Raw genomic sequence first — 17,416 nt, 5'->3', positions numbered from 1 at the left:
TCTCATTAGGTATTCTTTAGGAGAGTGTTTATTTTCCACTTTTGCAACAGGAAATCCATGTGCAATTTCAAGCAGGATTATCAGCCGAGCGCAGCTTTTCCTCGGGGCCGATAAGCACACTTTTCTGCGGTCAATGGGCTGCCAACAGCTAGCTCATGGGGTGGGCTCAAGTCGGTAAACACCAGTGATCACGACTAATAATAGAGAAAACACACATGCATAATTCATGTGCAATGGATTCTTGTATTGCGGAGCGAGGACGGAAGAGAATGAATGAAAGGCTTTAGGCCGAGGTCAGCGATTTTCAGGGGGGGATCTTGGCCATTGCTCTCAGGCGATGTTTTCTGGCAGAAGGGATGAACGGTGTTGTTATTGTTTAAGAAAAAACTGAAACGTCCTTCATTTGCATTCTGGCCTCCATTTCGGATCGTTGATGGTGTTTACCAAAATGCAACTCTTCTATAGGACGGACCCACTCAGCTTTTAAATGATACACAAGCTTCCAGCCAGGTGGCGGCTACTGCTCGGATTAACCCAGTTGTTTCCTAGTAGTTGGGCCGCTAGCGCCCAATAGAGGGCCGCCGCGGAGAAATATCTGTTTGTCAAGGATGGGCCGCGGCGGTACTCGGTTGTAATGCCCTTTTCCACCACTTGTGGCAGTAATGACAATATCAAACAAACAGGAGAAGTCTGAAGTTTCTGAAGGGCAAAAATTATGACTAAAGTGGTGAAGCTGTATTTTCACTTTAATTGTATTGACAGTTTAGTTCAGAAACACGTTTTTAATTTAGTTTTGAAATTATTTCGGCACTGTGTAAATGCATGAAAATGTATTTTGATTAGTATTTTTTTTTTGTAATCAGTCCGACCTAAATGTTTGTGACTAACACATACTTTCATATCATTTGACAAGGTTGTACACTTTAAGTTTATGTCGGACAATACGATACGTCACATACAATATTTTCCACTCAGTTGTAATGCACTTTTCCACCACTTATGGCAGTAATGACAATGTCAAACAAACAGAAGAAGTCTGGAGCTAAAGCCACAGAGAACTTTCTTAAGTGCAAAAATTATGACTAAAGTGGTAAACCTGTATTTTCACTTTCACTTTAATTGTATTGATAGTTAAGTTCAGAACGCGTATTTAATTTACTTTTTAAATATTTTTGGCACTGCCTAACTGCATGAAAATGTATTTTAAATAGTATTTATTTTTGTAATCAGGCCGACCTAAATGCTTTCGTATCATTTGACAAGGTTGTACACTTTAACTTTATGTCGGACAATACGATACGTCACATACAATATTTTCCACTCAGCTGTAATGCACTTTTCCACCACTTATGGCAGTAATGACAATGTCAAAAAAACAGAAGAAGTCTGGAGCTTAAGCTATGGAGAAGTTTCTTAAGCGCAAAAATTATGACTAAAGTAGTGTACCTGTATTTTCACTTTCACTTTAATTGTATTGACAGTTAAGTTCAGAAACACGTTTTTAACTTAGTTTTGAAATTATTTTGGCGCTGTGTAATTGCATGAAAATGTATTTTGATTAGTATTTATTTTTGTAATCAGTCCGACCTAAATGATTGTGACTAACACATACTTTCATATCATTTGACAAGGTTCTACACTTTAAGTTTATGTCGGACAATACGATACGTCACATACAATATTTTCCACTCAGCTGTAATGCACTTTCCCACCACTTATGGCAGTAATGACAATGTCAAACAAACAAAAGAAGTCTGGAGCTAAAGCCATAGAGAACTTTCTTAAGTGCAAAAATTATGACTAAAGTGGTGAACCTATATTTTCACTTTCACTTTAATCGTATTGACAGTTAAGTTCAGAACACGTATTTAATTTGGTTTTTAAATTATTTTGGCACTGTGTAATTGCATGAAAATGTATTTTGATTAGTATTTATTTTTGTAATCAGTCCGACCTAAATGTTTGTGACTAACACATACTTTCATATCATTTGACAAGGTTGTACACTTTAAGTTTATGTCGAACAATACGATACGTCACATACAATATTTTCCACTCAGTTGTAATGCACTTTTCCACCACTTATGTCAGTAATGACAATGTCAAAAAAACAGAAGAAGTCTGGAGCTTAAGCTATGGAGAAGTTTCTTAAGCGCAAAAATTATGACTAAAGTAGTGAACCTGTATTTTCACTTTCACTTTAATTGTATTGACAGTTAAGTTCAGAAACACGTTTTTAACTTAGTTTTGAAATTATTTTGGCACTGTGTAATTGCATGAAATTGTATTTTTATTAGTATTTATTTTGTAATCAGTCCGACCTAAATGTTTGTGACTAACACATACTTTCATATCATTTGACAAGGTTGTGCACTTTAAGTTTATGTCGGACAATACGATACGTCACACACAATATTTTCCACTCAGTTGTAATGCACGTTTCCACCACTTATAGCAGAAATGACAATAAACAAACAGAAGAAGTCTGGAGCTAAAGCTATGGAGAAATTTCTTCAGCGCAAAATCTATGACTAGCGTGGTGAACCTGTATTTTCACTTTAATTGTATTGACAGTTAAGTTCAGAACGCGTATTTTATTTAGTTTTTAAATATTTTTGGCACTGCGTAATTGCATGAAAATGTATTTTAAATAGTATTTATTTTTGTAATCAGGTGGACCTAAATGCTTTCATATCATTTGACAAGGTTGTACACTTTAAGTTTATTTTGAACAATATGACACGTCACATACAATATTTTCTACCCCGTTGTAATGCACTTTTCCACCACTTATGTCAATAATGACAATGTCAAAAAAAACAGAAGAAGTCTGGAGCTTAAGCTGTGGAGAAATTTCTTAAGCGCAAAAATTATGACTAAAGTGGTGAACCTGTGTTTTCACTTTCACTTTAATTGTATTGACAGTTAAGTTCAGAAACACGTTTTTAATTTAGTTTTGAAATTCTTTTTGCACGGCGTAATTGCATGAAAATGTGTCGTGATTAGTATTTATTTTTGTAATCAGTCCGACTTAAATGTTTGTGACTAACACATACTTTCATATCATTTGACAAGGTTGTACACTTTAAGTTTGTCGGACAATACGATACGTCACATCCAATATTTTCCACTCAGCTGTAATGCACTTTTCCACCACTTATGGCAGTAATGACATTGTCAAACAAACAGAAGAAGTCTGGAGCTAAAGCCATAGAGAACTTTCTTAAGTGCAAAAATTATGACTAAAGTGGTGAACCTATATTTTCACTTTTACTTTAATCGTATTGACAGTTAAGTTCAGAACACGTATTTAATTTGGTTTTTAAATTATTTTGGCACTGTGTAATTGCATGAAAATGTATTTTGATTAGTATTTATTTTTGTAATCAGTCCGACCTAAATGTTTGTGACTAACACATACTTTCATATCATTTGACAAGGTTGTACACTTTAAGTTTATGTCGAACAATACGATACGTCACATACAATATTTTACACTCAGTTGTAATGCACTTTTCCACCACTTATGGCAGTAATGACAATGTCAAAAAAACAGAAGACGTCTGGAGTTTAAGCTATGGAGAAGTTTCTTTAGCGCAAAAATTATGACTAAAGGGGAGAACCTGTATTTTCACTTTCACTTTTTTTGTATTGACAGTTGAGTTCAGAAACACGTTTTTAATTTAGTTTTGAAATTATTTTTGCACTGCGTAATTGCATGAAAATGTGTCGTGATTAGTATTTATTTTTGTAATCAGTCCGACCTAAATGTTTGTGACTAACACATGCTTGCATATTGTTTGACAAGGTTGTACACTTTAGGGTTTATTTTGAACAACATGATACGTCACATATAATATTTTTCACTCAGTTGTAATGCACTTTTTCCACCACTTGTGGCAGTAATGACAATGTCAAACAAACAGTAGAAGTCTGGAGCTAAAGCCATAGAAAAGTTTCTGAAGTGCAAAAATTATGACTAAAGTGGTGAAGATATTATTTTCACTTTTACTTTAATTGTATTGACAGTTTAGTTCAGAGTGTAGGATTTATGTTTACTTCATTTAGTGACCAATACGACTGTAGTATTGATATTTTTTACTTCATTTAGTGACCAATACGACTGTAGTATTGATATTTTTACTTCATTTAGTGACCAATACTACTCTAGTATTGATATTTCTACTTAATTTAGTAACCAATACTACTGTACTATTGATATTTTTTTTTACTTCATTTGGTAACCAATACTAGTGTAGTATTGATATGTTTACTTCATTTAGTGACCGATACTACTGTAGTACTGAATGTTTACTTCATTTAGTGACAGATACTACTGTAGTATTGATATTTTTACTACATTTAATGAACAATGCTACTGTAATATTTACAGTATATGATTACTTCATTTAGTGACCACTACTACTGTAGTATTGATATTTTTACTACATTTATTGACCAATACTACTGTAGTATTTACATTATATGTTTACTTAATTTAGTAACCAATACTACTCTAGCATTGATATGTTTACTTCCTTTAGTGACCAATACTACTGTAGTATTGATATTTTTACTACATTTAATGACCAATCCTACTGTAGTATTTACATACATGTTTACTTCCTTTAGTGACCAATACTACTGTAGTATTGATATTTTTACTTCATTTAGTGACCAATACTACTGTACTATTGATATTTTTACTTAATTTAGTGACCAATACTACTGTAGTGCTGATATGTTTACTTCATTTAGTGACCAATACTACTGTAGTGCTGATATGTTTACTTCATTTAGTGACCAATACTACTGTAGTGCTGATATTTTTAACTACTGTACTATTTACATATATGTTTACTTCATTTAGTGACCGATACTACCGTAGTATTGATATTTTTACTTCATTTAGTGACCGATACTACTGTATTATTGATATGTTTACTTCATTTAGTGACCGATACTACTGTAGTATTGATATGTTTACTTCATTTAGTGACCGATACTACTGTGGTATTGATATTTTTACTTCATTTAGATAGATAGATAGATAGATAGTACTTTATTGATTCCTTCAGGAGAGTTCCTTCAGGAAAATTAAAAATACCACTGTAGCATTTATATTTTTACTAAATTTAATGACCAAAACTACTGTAGTATTTATATGTTTACTTGATTTACTAACCAATACTGTTATGATCCGCTGCCCGGATCATCTCATATTCAGTTTTTTTTTCAGTTTTTGTATTATAGTCTGCCAATGTTTGACTTAGTTCCTTGTTTGGTCTGTTTCCATAGTAGCCTATCAGTTTCACCTGCCCCTTGCTTTCGACGCACACCTGTTTTTGCTAATCACCGTCCTTATTTAAGCCTGCCCTTTCTGTTCATTCACTCTCGCATCCTAGTAAGTGTTTCATGCAGTTTGTGTTTCACTTCAGTAACGATTCTTACTTCATATTTCTACTTGCTAGCTTTCGCGCTATGCATTTGTTTTCCTCTAGCTCTCATGCTAGTAGTTTTTGTTTTGCCTTTTGTGTCTTGTGCAAATTTGTCGGTTATTTCCCTAGCTCCCATGCTAGCGCTTTTGTTTTTTTCTGCGTAGTACCCGTTCTTCTGTTCATAGTCTGTTTTATTTATTAAATAAATCGTCATTTCTTAGCGTACGCTGTGTTCTTTGCCCGACTGCATCCTTGAAAGAACGAACCCGCATTACAATGCCCAGCAATCAGTATACAATACTACAGTAGTATTGATATTTTTACTTCATTTAGTAACTAATACTACTGTAGTATTGATATTTGTACTCCAATTAGTGACCATAACTAACGATTAAGAAGCACTGCTATACAGTATTGTATAGCGAACAAACATGAAATGGAATTCATCTTTCTTAACGAGCTGAACTGTCCGGTACGCACTGCTCTGCCAACACACGCTGACACAAAGATGCCACTATGGTGCCCTCAAAACAATCAGAAATCTCTAAAGTCCTCAACTTTAGCAACCATATTGTAAAATGCACCCACATTTATCTCGACGAGGAGGTGAGGAGAAAGCAGTAGACAGAAGAAAAATGAAGTGTGCTCTTGTTCCGCTGAAGGAGAGATTGTGTATTTTCCTCCCTGTCAAATAAGTCTGCTCTGGCATTCCAGAAAATCCCGACCTAATCACAATTAAAACTTGTTGCTTTTTTTCCTGCTGGTGGGACACAAAATGAAGAAATGAAGCGTCCGTACACGGAGACATGATTCGTAAAAAAAAAAAAAAAAGCTTTTAAATGGAAAAGTTTGCAAAGGGAGGCGTTCATAAATCAAGTGTTTTAACTGCATTTGCATCGCCTGAGGGCCACAGCTGCCAGGAAGATGGACGAGCATATTTTGTTCCCGTGTGAAGGTAGCATTACATGGTTTTATCATGTTGTAAAAGAATATTGTGTGTTGCAGGGGGGGCTTTATTTTATCACTCAAATGGTATGAGAGTTTTGCGCCCCCTATTGGTTGTGCTAAAACATGCTTGCACACATGAAATACAAATATCCTCTAAAGTTGTATCGTCATTAGATCCGTATTTCTGATCTATTACCAATACTTCTGATCATTGACAGATATTTTATTTCTCTGTTCCCCAAAAATCTGGCGGGCTTTTTTTTCTTTTTTTTTTTAAAGAATTTCAAGTAGTTCTTCCCAAAAATCACAATGGAAAGTACAGAATGTCTTTTAGGCGTTGGAGAAGAAGAACAAAAATAAAACCCAAAAGACTTGAGGAAATCATCTGACCAGAAGATAGGTCTATTACTCTACTTACTGCCAGGAAAATGCATAAAAGATGATATGTCAGCCGTCACATGAGAAAAAAACAATATTGCCAACTGGCAACTGCCGTCGCTAATTGCCTGATGACAACAAGCACGCTATTTGCTTGCTATAGCTTAAAGAGGAACTACACATTTTTTTAGGAATACGGTAAATATTGTACATATTACATATTAAATGATAAATGGGTTGTACTTGTATAGCGCTTTTCTACCTTCAAGGTACTCAAAGCGCTTTGAAACTACTTCCACATTTACCCATTCACACACACATTCACACACTGATGGAGGGAGCTGCCATGCGAGGCGCTAACCAGCACCCATCAGGAGCAAGGGTGAAGTGTCTTGCTCAGGACACAACGGACGTGACAATGTTGGTACTTGGTGGGAATTGAACCATGGACCCTTGGGTTGCGCACAGCCACTCTACCACTGCGCCATGCCGTCCCCAGGTGGGACTTTATATTGTTACTTTATACTTCAGGTAGGTGGAACGGCACTTTTACTTCCGGTTCAAAGCACTAAACAGATAATAAATACTGTAATGAGCGTAGTGCGTGCAGTGAGAGAACTCGTCCAAAAGATGCCATCATAGCACAAACAATACCACCATTTGTTGAATGAAAAACGTCATGGCCGTTAGCAAAGAAATATCCATCAATTAGCCACACCATTTTATAAGCCGCATGGTCCAAAGCGTAGGGAAAAAGTAGCTGTTTATAGTGCGGAAAATACAGTTATATTATTTCCTTACAACCTGCCGTGGGCCAGTAAAAAACTAGTTGTGGGTGTCAATTATCACACCTTTAACTGAAACAGTAAGCTGCTGCAAGTAGTGAAGAGTGCAATCTACAGCCCAACAAGCACAAACAAATGTCCAATATTTGAAGAAACAAGCTCAAAACAAAAATTGTACCAAATGTACAACATTTCCTGGTCACACTGTGTGGACGACCATGACCTAGGTACTGTATTATATTGTTATGAAGGTGTCTGTTTCTACATTTTATATATACTGGCAGTGTGTATATCATATATTTATATATATACATATATATGTATTTATATATATATATATATATATATATATATATATATATATTAGGGCTGGGCAACGATTACAAATTTTAATCGAAGTTAATCGCACTATTTCTCCGATTAATCGCGATTGACTGCATTGTATACGCAAAGCCCAATAATAAATTCAAAAGTAGTGTGTAGTGCACCTTTATTGGAATATTCTCCCACATGAACAAAAGCGCCAAAACATTTGTTGTGCAAACACAATTTAAATCAGTCCTTGTTAAACAGTAGCAGTTAAATAGCATATTTTATGAAAATCAATTCAAAAAATGTAAATACAAACATTGAAGCCTATTGCCACTGCCAAGGTATTTAAGTTATTCTGTTTGTTATGGAAAATAAATATAATCTACATACAAATCTCTGAGCCACAATCATAACATCTGAACAGGCAATTTCTGAGGTAACAGCAGAAACATTTTTTTTGTTATCAGGGTCTTATGTTTAAAAAAACGATATTATAGGTAGCGGGCTGTTTTAGGGAATTTTTGATCAAATTATCCGTAGTAGCAATATTAATAATGTTGTGTTTATTCTGCGTAGTGCACTTAAAATAATTATGACCATATCTAGGAATTGATATGATGGGAATTTTCCGATTGTTTGCTTGGTGCTTTGATAAACTGAACGCATCATATACATGGTACTATATTGTGATGTTATGAGCCAGGGAAAAAAAGAACTACCCTACCCAGCATGCAACAGGAGTGACGAGCATGCGCGGTAGCCCGGTATAGGTTGTGTCGCCATGACGGCATCTTGTATGTTGTGATATGCACGCTCTGAAAGCAAACGTTAAGAACTCAGCCAACACGCCTCGTCTGCATTATTCATAAATAGACAGACAACACATATACTCCGCTGCTTCACAGGCCGCTGGATGTAGCCGGCAAAGTATTCCCATGCTAGCTAGCCGGTCTAGCAAGCACGCGTCATTCAGTCCAAAACGGCCCGATCTATCCACATCCAGAATTGTCTGGCGGTCGTAAGTGATCCCGGAGTGACCACGCTGTAAGCCAGCCAGGAAATTTGCAGAATTGTCCGGTATTTTTGCCAAATGTTCCATCTTTATCAAGAGCCCCTCGACGCCGAAGCCCGTCCGGGCGCTGCCATCTTTATAAGAAAAGGCGTTAACAAAATAAAAGCATGTAAACAACATACGCAAATGTGCGATAAAATAATTGTCGGCGTTAATAGATTGATGAGTTAACGCGTAATTAACGCATTGATTTGCCCACCCCTAATATATATATATATATATATATATATGTATGTATGTATGTGTGTGTGTGTGTGTGTGTATATATATATATATATATATATATATATATATATATATATATATATATATATATATATATATATATACTTGCAGTGTGTATATAAAACATATTACATATTGTTATGAAGGTGCCTGTTACTAACTTATATACTATATGGCATTCTCTTAATAAGCTTCAAGAGGTTCAAGACTGTTGGAAAACCATTTCAGGTGACTACCTTTTGAAGCTCATTGAGAGAATGTCAAGAGTGTGCAAAGTGTCACGTTGGGGGGGGGAACCGCTTGCTGTGGGGTCGTTATCCCAGGAAGGCAGACGGAATAATCCGGACATGGCGTTTAGGTAAAAACATGATTTTGATTTTAACTAAAAAAAAAGGTACAAACAAAAAGCGCTCACAGCGGAGGCACAACTTGGCTAAGGAACAAAACTAACACATAAACAGACTATGAACATAAATCAAACAACACTTACTATGGCTTGACAAGAGTAGCATGGACTTTGGCATGAAAAAACTGGCATGGACAGAGCATGAAAAGAACACAATGACGCCCGACCGACTGACCGGCAATGGCAGGCTTAAATAATGCCTATTATTAGTGCTCGGGTAGCAGGTGAGCGGTCAAACACTAATCAGAGACAGGTGAACGTCATTTGCAACCACGGCCACAAAACAAGGGAGTGAAAAAAACAGGAACTTAATGAGTCCAAAGGTCAACAGACCATAGCCAAACAAGACATGATCTATAGCAGGGGTGCCCACACTTTTTCTGCAGGCGAGCTACTTTTCAATTGACCAACTCGAGGGGATCTACCTCATTTATATATATCATTTATTTATTTATGAAAGAGACATTTTTGTAAACGAGTTAAATGTGTTTAATGATAATACAAGCATGTGTAACACATATAGATGTCTTTCTTTCACAAAGACAAGAATATAAGTTGGTGTATTACCTGATTCTGATGACTTGCATTGATTGGAATCAGACAGTAATGATGATAACGCCCACATTTTCAAATGGAGGAGAAAAAAAGTCCTTTCTGTACAATACCACATGAAAGTGGTTGGTTTTTGGCCTCTAATTCATCCAGCTTCCATACACTTTACAAGAAAAACATTGGCGGCAAATTCCGTAGCTTGCTTGATTGACATTCACGGCACCCGAGGGTCTTGTGAGATGACGCTGGCTGCTGCCAGTTCATTATTATGAAAAAATGACAGAGAGGAAGGCGAGAAACACTTTTTATTTCAACAGACTTTCGCGCCGTCCCTTCCGTCAAAACTCTAAAGGCCGACCGCACATTTCCTATCTTCACAATAAAAGCCCTGCTTCATGCTGCCTGCGCTAACAAAATAAGAGTCTCGGAAAGCTGGCGTGCACAAGTGATGTGCACGCCAGCTTTCTGAGGGATCGCTTGTGCACGCCAGTTTTCCGAGACTTAGCAGGCAGCATGAAGCAGGGCTTTTATTGTGAAGATAGGAAATGTGCAGTCGGCCTTTAGAGTTTTGACGGAAGGTACGGCGCGAGAGTCTGTTGAAATAAAAAGTGTTTCTCGCCTTCCTCTCGGTCATATTTTCATAATAATGATCTTGCAGCAGCCAGCGTCATCTCACAAGACCCTCCGGTACCGTGAATGTAATTTAAGTGACGTCTTGGTGAAGATTGATGATCACTAATTTTTAGGTCTATTTTTTTTTAAAGCCTGGCTGGAGATCGACTGACACACCCCCCGCGGTCGACTGGTAGCTCGCGATCGACGTAATGGGCACCCCTGATCTATAGACATGACACAAAGCAGTAATCAGAGCAAAGGGTGGCTATTTTGAAGAAACTAGAAAATAAAACATTGTTTTGAGTTATTTCCCCTTTTTTTGTTAAGTACATAACTCCACACATGTTCATTCATAGTTTTGATGCCTTCAGCGACAATCTATAATGTAAATAGTCGTTAAAATAAAGACTTTCGGCCTGTACTGTATATGGCGTTAGCTGACTTTTGCTAACATTTATTTACGAGTTAGAATGCCTCAAAGAAAAAAAGAAAAACATGTGAGTGCTTGTCTTACATATGGATCATTACAAAAAAAGGTGCAGATTCCCCTTTAAGAACCGGAAGTGAGGTCACCTAAAAACACATTTCCAAGTGTGTCTAAGTACTTTTTGAGTACATTGGACAATTCCGGGAAGCGTGATCCACTGTTGTCATAAAAACGGAGAGCTGCTTTTAGACCGAGCGAGTGGGTCTCAAGTTATACGCCCGGAAAGTATAGAAGCCTGTGCTTTTCCACAGTAACAACTGACAGAATATGTAAGGTCCGCATCCATAAGCCCGCTGTGACACAAGGTGAAGGGCATGCTGGGTACCTCGATACTTGACACTAAAAAAAGGCTCAAGGCGCATGCACCAGTCCTCTCCTACCAAGGCGGCTTCTAAAATAAAATCAGCTGTCACTGCATGCCAGGGCCTCACACTGCTCAGGAACACGCTGCTGGAGCTGGACTCCAAGCTTTCGCCGTCGCTTTCACTTCTTTCTTCCCCCACCACCTTTAAACTATTTATTCGCCGGAGTTCCAAGGCCCTTTGCTACCGAGCGGAATTCAACCAGCAGAAGGTAAGCGGTGATTATCGAAGTGCGTTATGGGTGCCAAAGAAGCACTTCGAAAAAAATATTTAAACACAGTGTTACCGTTCAAACTGTGTGTAATGTTACAGTGGGCAAAAATATTGAATATACTTGAGGAGTACTTAAGCCACAGGTGACAAACTCAAGGCCCAGGGGGCAGACCTGTCCAGCCACTTCATTTTATTTTGGCCCTGAAAAGCCTGGAAATAATATGTATTAATAAAGTACTGTAACTTGTATAACTAAATGTATTATATATATTATTATATTATAATACCAAATTGCAACACAGGAGGTCCTTCATACCGACAGCCATCAGACCGTTTAATGCATAGGTTACTAATATATTATATTTCAACCGATACGGTACCAATTGGAATTGATACCAGTATGAAATCACAGTACTTTTGTGTGTGTTAATAAATATTACTTGTTTTTGATTATAAATTATAATTTTTATTGCAACAAATGAGCCGCTTATGATGACTACTGTCCGGTTGTTATGCCTTATTATATTACAGAACTACACAGAACTAGGGATGGCAACCGTTCATGTTTGAACCGATATGGTACCAATTGGAATTGATACCATTACTAAATCGCAGTACTTTTCTGTGTTAATAAATATGGTTTATTTTTGATGATAAAAAATCAAATTTTTATTGCAACATTTAAAAATGAGCCAATAATGATGACTACTGTCCGGTTGTTATGCCTTATTTTATTACAGAACTACACAGAACTAGGGATGGCGATCGTTCATGTTTGAACCGATACGGTACCAATTGGAAATGATACCAGTACTAATTTGCGGTACTTTTGTGTGTGTTGATAAAAATTCATTGTTTTTTGAAAATAGATTCTAGTTTTTATTGCAACATTTCATAATTAGCCGATTATGATGACTACTGTCCGGTTGTCCGGTTGTCTTCAATTTTTTTTATTTTGCTCAAAAAAACAGTGGAATATTGAACCCTTTATTTTCCATGAATTTTTGTTAGTATGAATTGTGCATAAAATTAAAATCAAGTTTGGTTTAAAATGTATAAAAATAATTGGATAAATAAATAATAATAATGATGTAGGGGGCTTTACATAACATGTTGCTTTGTGTCAAATTAGGATGTAATGAAATAAATAAATTTTTTAAATAATTGCTCGGATGCGTCATCAGGTGAAATGGAAAGGAAATAAATACATGTGTTATTAGATATGCCATTTGTTGATTAAATGTAAAGTTATATTTATTTATTTAGCTATTTATTTAATCCTGTCAAATCTGAAATCTTGGTCTTTATTATGTAAAATTGACTTCTTGATGTTTTGTTTTCACTCAAACTCAACATTTTAGTTTGTGTTTGCAAGTAACTTTGCCATCTTGTCGTGTTATATTCATATTTCAACCGATACGGTATCATTTGGAATGGATACCAGTATGAAATCGCAGTACTTTTGTGTGTGTTGATAAATATTACTTGTTTTTGATGATAAATTCAAATTTTTATTGCAACATTTACAAACGAGCCGCTTATGATGACTACTGTCCGGTTGTTATGCCTTGTTTTATTACAGAACTACACAGAACTAGGGATGGCGACCGTTCCTGTTTGAACCGATACGGTACCAATTGGAATTGATACCAGTACTAATTTGCAGTACTTCTGTCTGTATTAATAAATATTAATTATTTTTTAAGATTAAAAAATCACATTTTTATTGCAATATTTAAAAATGAGCCGATTACGATGACTACTGTCCGGTTGTTATGCCTTATTTTATTACAGAACTACACAGAACTAGGGATGGTGACCGTTCTTCATATTTGACCCGATACGGTACCAATTGGAATTGATACTAGTAGTAATTTGCGGTACTTTTGTGTGTTAATAAATATACATTTTTTTTTGATACTAGATTCTAATTTTTATTGCAACATTTCATAAACAGCCGATTATGATGACTACTGTCCGGTTGTCCGGTCGTTTTCAATTTTTTTTTTATTTTGCTCAAAAAAAAAAGTGGAATATTGAACCCTTTATTTCCCATGATTTTTTGTAAGTACGAAAGGCGCATCAAATTAAAATCAAGTTTGGTTTAAAATGTATAAAAAGAGTTGGATAAATAACAATAATGTGTTATTAGATATGCCATTTGTTGATTAAATGTATAGTTATATTTATTTATTTAGCTATTTATTTCATCCTGTCAAATCTGACATCTTGGTCTTTATGTAAAATTGACTTCTTGATGTTTTGTTTGTTGAGTTTGTGTTTGCAAGTAACTTTGCCATCTTGTGGTGTTATATTCCAGATTGTTGAATTTGGGATTATTCTACATTAAAAATACCAACCGGAGATCAAGGGTGATTTTTAGATTGCTTATTTTCCAATAAATCTTCAGTTGGACACTTACAAATCAAATTCGCTAAGTAACCCAAATAATTCAATTTGAGCTGTTTTTTGTTAAAATATGGGATATGTTTTGTTTTGGTCATGTTCGGTTTTGTTTTTTGGACACTCAGTTCCTGTTCCTGCACTTGCGTGTTTGCTTTGTTACCATGCCAACTCATTAGTTTTCACCTTGTCCTCATGTCACGCCCCTGTCCTCATGTCTCACACCTGTTTGCAAATTATCATGTCTATTATTTAAACCGGAAGTTGCCAGGAAGTCAGCCTGGCGATTTTACCCCTACTCCCTTCATGCCATGCCATGCCTGGCAATCACTCTGCCCATAGTTTCCCTCCTGCTTATGCCACGTAAGTTTTTTTTTTTTTTTTATGTCACAGTTGTTGAGTTTTGATTTTTTTGTCTATAGTCATGCCATAGTGGTGGTTTTGTTTTCTAGTCAAGTTTGTTCTCCGCCATTGTGCGCGCCTTTTGTTTGCCTTTTTTTTTGTTATCATATTAAAAATAAATATGTACTTACACTCACGTCTTGCTCGTGCCAACTTTCCTTTGCCTCGGAAAAAGAATCCAAACCCCAAAGTCCACGGTATGACAAAAAAGAGTCCGACAATTGTAAATCAATTTCGCTTAGTTATTGCAATAATTTAATTTTGGCTTTATTTGCTAAAAAATAGTTGGACTAACTAAGTTTTATTGCATTGCGAGAATGTACTAATTTTGAGTTCGGGCAACATATATTTATTGGATGGAAATCCTGCCCTCATTTTAGTTGAGTTTATCCAATGAGTCATTTTTTTTAGTATGTGAATGTTGTCTGTCTATCTGTGTCGGCCCTGCGATGAGGTGGCGACTTGTCCAGGGTGTACCCTGCCTTCCGCCCGATTGTAGCTGAGATAGGCGCCAGCGCTCCCCGCGACCCCGAAAGGGAATAAGCGGTAGAAAATGGATGAATGGATGGATGAATCCTTAAATTAATTAGTAATATACAAACCTCGTTTCCATATGAGTTGGGAAATATGTAAATATAAACAGAATACAATGATTGTCAAATTATTTTCAACCCATATTCAGTTGAATATGCTACAAAGACAACATATTTGATGTTCAAACTGATAAACATTTTTTTTTTTTTTTTTGCAATAAATCATTAACTTTAGAATTTGATGCCAGCAACACGTGACAAAGAAGTTGGGAAAGGTGGCAATAAATACTGATAAAGTTGAGGAATGCTCATCAAACACTTATTTGGAACATCCCACAGGTGTGCAGGCTAATTGGGAACAGGTGGGTGCCATGATTGGGTATAAAAACAGCTTTCCCAAAAAATGCTCAGTCTTTCACAAGAAAGGATGGGGCGAGGTACACCCCTTTGTCCACAACTGTGTGAGCAAATAGTCAAACAGTTTAAGAACAACGTTTCTCAAAGTGCAATTGCAAGAAATTTAGGGATTTCAACATCTACGGTCCATAATATCATCAAAAGGTTCAGAGAATTTGGAGAAATAACTCCACCTAAGCGGCATGGCCGGAAACCAACATTGAATGACCGTGACTTTCGATCCCTCAGATGGCACTGTATCAAAAACTGACATCAATCTCTTAAGGATATCACCACATGGGCTCAGGAGCACTTCAGAAAACCACTGTCACCAAATACAGTTTGTCGCTACATCTGTAAGTGCAAGTTAAAGCTCTACTATGCAAAGCGAGAGCCATTTATCAACAACATCCAGAAACGCCGCCGGCTTCTCTGGGTCCGAGATCATCTAAGATGGACTGATGCAAAGTGGAAAAGTGTTCTGTGGTCTGACGAATCCACATTTCAAATTGTTTTTGGAAATATTCAACATTGTGTCATCCGGACCAAAGGGGAAGCGAACCATCCAGACTGTCATCGACACAAAGTTCAAAAGCCAGCATGTGTGATGGTATGGGGGTGCATTAGTGCCCAAGGCATGGGTAACTTACACATCTGTGAAGGCACCTTTAATGCTGAAAGGGTTTTGGAACAACATATGCTGCCATCTAAGCGCCGTCTTTTTCATGGACGCCCCTGCTTATTTCAGCAAGACAATGCCAAGGCACATTCATCACGTGTTACAACAGCGTGGCTTCGTAAAAAAAAAAGTGCAGGTACTTTCCTGGCCCGCCTGCAGTCCAGACCTGTCTCCCATCGAAAATGTTTGACGCATTATTAAGCGTAAAATACGACAGCGTTGACCGACTGAAGCTCTACATAAAACAAGAATAGGAAAAAATTCCACTTTCAAAGCTTCAACAATTAGTTTCCTCAGTTCCCAAACGTTTATTGAGTGTTGTTAAAAGAAAAGGTGACGTAACAGAGTGGTGAACATGCCCTTTCCCAACTACTTTGGCACGTGTTGCAGCCATGAAATTCTAAGTTAATTATTATTTGCAAAAAAAAAACAAAGTTTATGAGTTTAAACATCAAATATCTTGTCTTTGTAGTGCATTCAATTGAATATTGGTTGAAAGGGATTTGCAAATCATTGTATCAACACAATTTCCCAACTCATATGGAAACGGGGTTTGTATTTCATGAACCTCAGCCATCAAAGTCCTATCTAATTGGTTTAATAATAAATAAATAGTTGAAAAATATTAAAATGATTAAAACATGTTTTAAAAAAAATATTTAAATCATGAAAAAAATATTGGATAAATAATTAAATACACATTTGTTCATTCAAATATTTATGTATTTTACCTTTTTGTATTTATTTCCAATTATAACTCATTAATGGCACACTTAAGTGATGACTTTCTGACTGTGCAGCCCGCTTACTGTATATGGCGGCGTAACGGCAGTCATAAAACGCTCCAAGCACCAAAATAAGAGCGTTCATACGTCGACAAAAAATGTGCACATGGAGTTGACGCTTCCTGTTTTCCTCGCCGGCGATGATCTCATGGGAGTATTCTGAGAGCGTGGCGAATGTGAAACAAAGTGCTTATCCCAGCACCAGGAAGGCTGCGGGGCACAACTCTTACATGTACTCAACACTTGACAACTCAATTATCTGGCCTTCAAAAGATCACTTTGCACGGCTGACATCATGATTCATCCAACTCTTCTTCTTTTTTTCTCCTTTTTCTTCTTCTTCTTCTTCTTCTGTCCTACTGGACCACACCAACATTTTGGTCCAACGCGGAAAATTAGGTCACCTGCAGAGGTGTGCATGGTAA

At 36.5% G+C, this 17,416-nt stretch overlaps 1 protein-coding gene across 2 annotated transcripts in view; it reads left to right on the top strand.

Moving 5' to 3' along the window:
• LOC133544487 (xin actin-binding repeat-containing protein 2-like) overlaps nt 1-17,416 on the top strand; it is a 182,095-nt gene that overhangs the window by 87,077 nt on the left and 77,602 nt on the right. The window contains exon 1 of one of the 2 annotated variants that reach the window (XM_061889865.1): nt 11,636-11,791. The exons of the other annotated variant lie outside the window; for it this stretch is intronic. The gene's annotated coding sequence lies outside the window, so the exon portion shown is untranslated. Of the gene's footprint in view, nt 1-11,635; nt 11,792-17,416 lie in introns of those variants that run through there. 2 annotated transcript variants of the gene reach the window in all.

This window comes from Nerophis ophidion, linkage group LG27 (genome assembly GCF_033978795.1).
Source record: "Nerophis ophidion isolate RoL-2023_Sa linkage group LG27, RoL_Noph_v1.0, whole genome shotgun sequence".
Lineage (NCBI taxonomy): Eukaryota > Metazoa > Chordata > Actinopteri > Syngnathiformes > Syngnathidae > Nerophis > Nerophis ophidion.
Note: the sequence above shows the minus strand (reverse complement) of the source record. Positions and strands in the feature narration are given on the sequence as shown.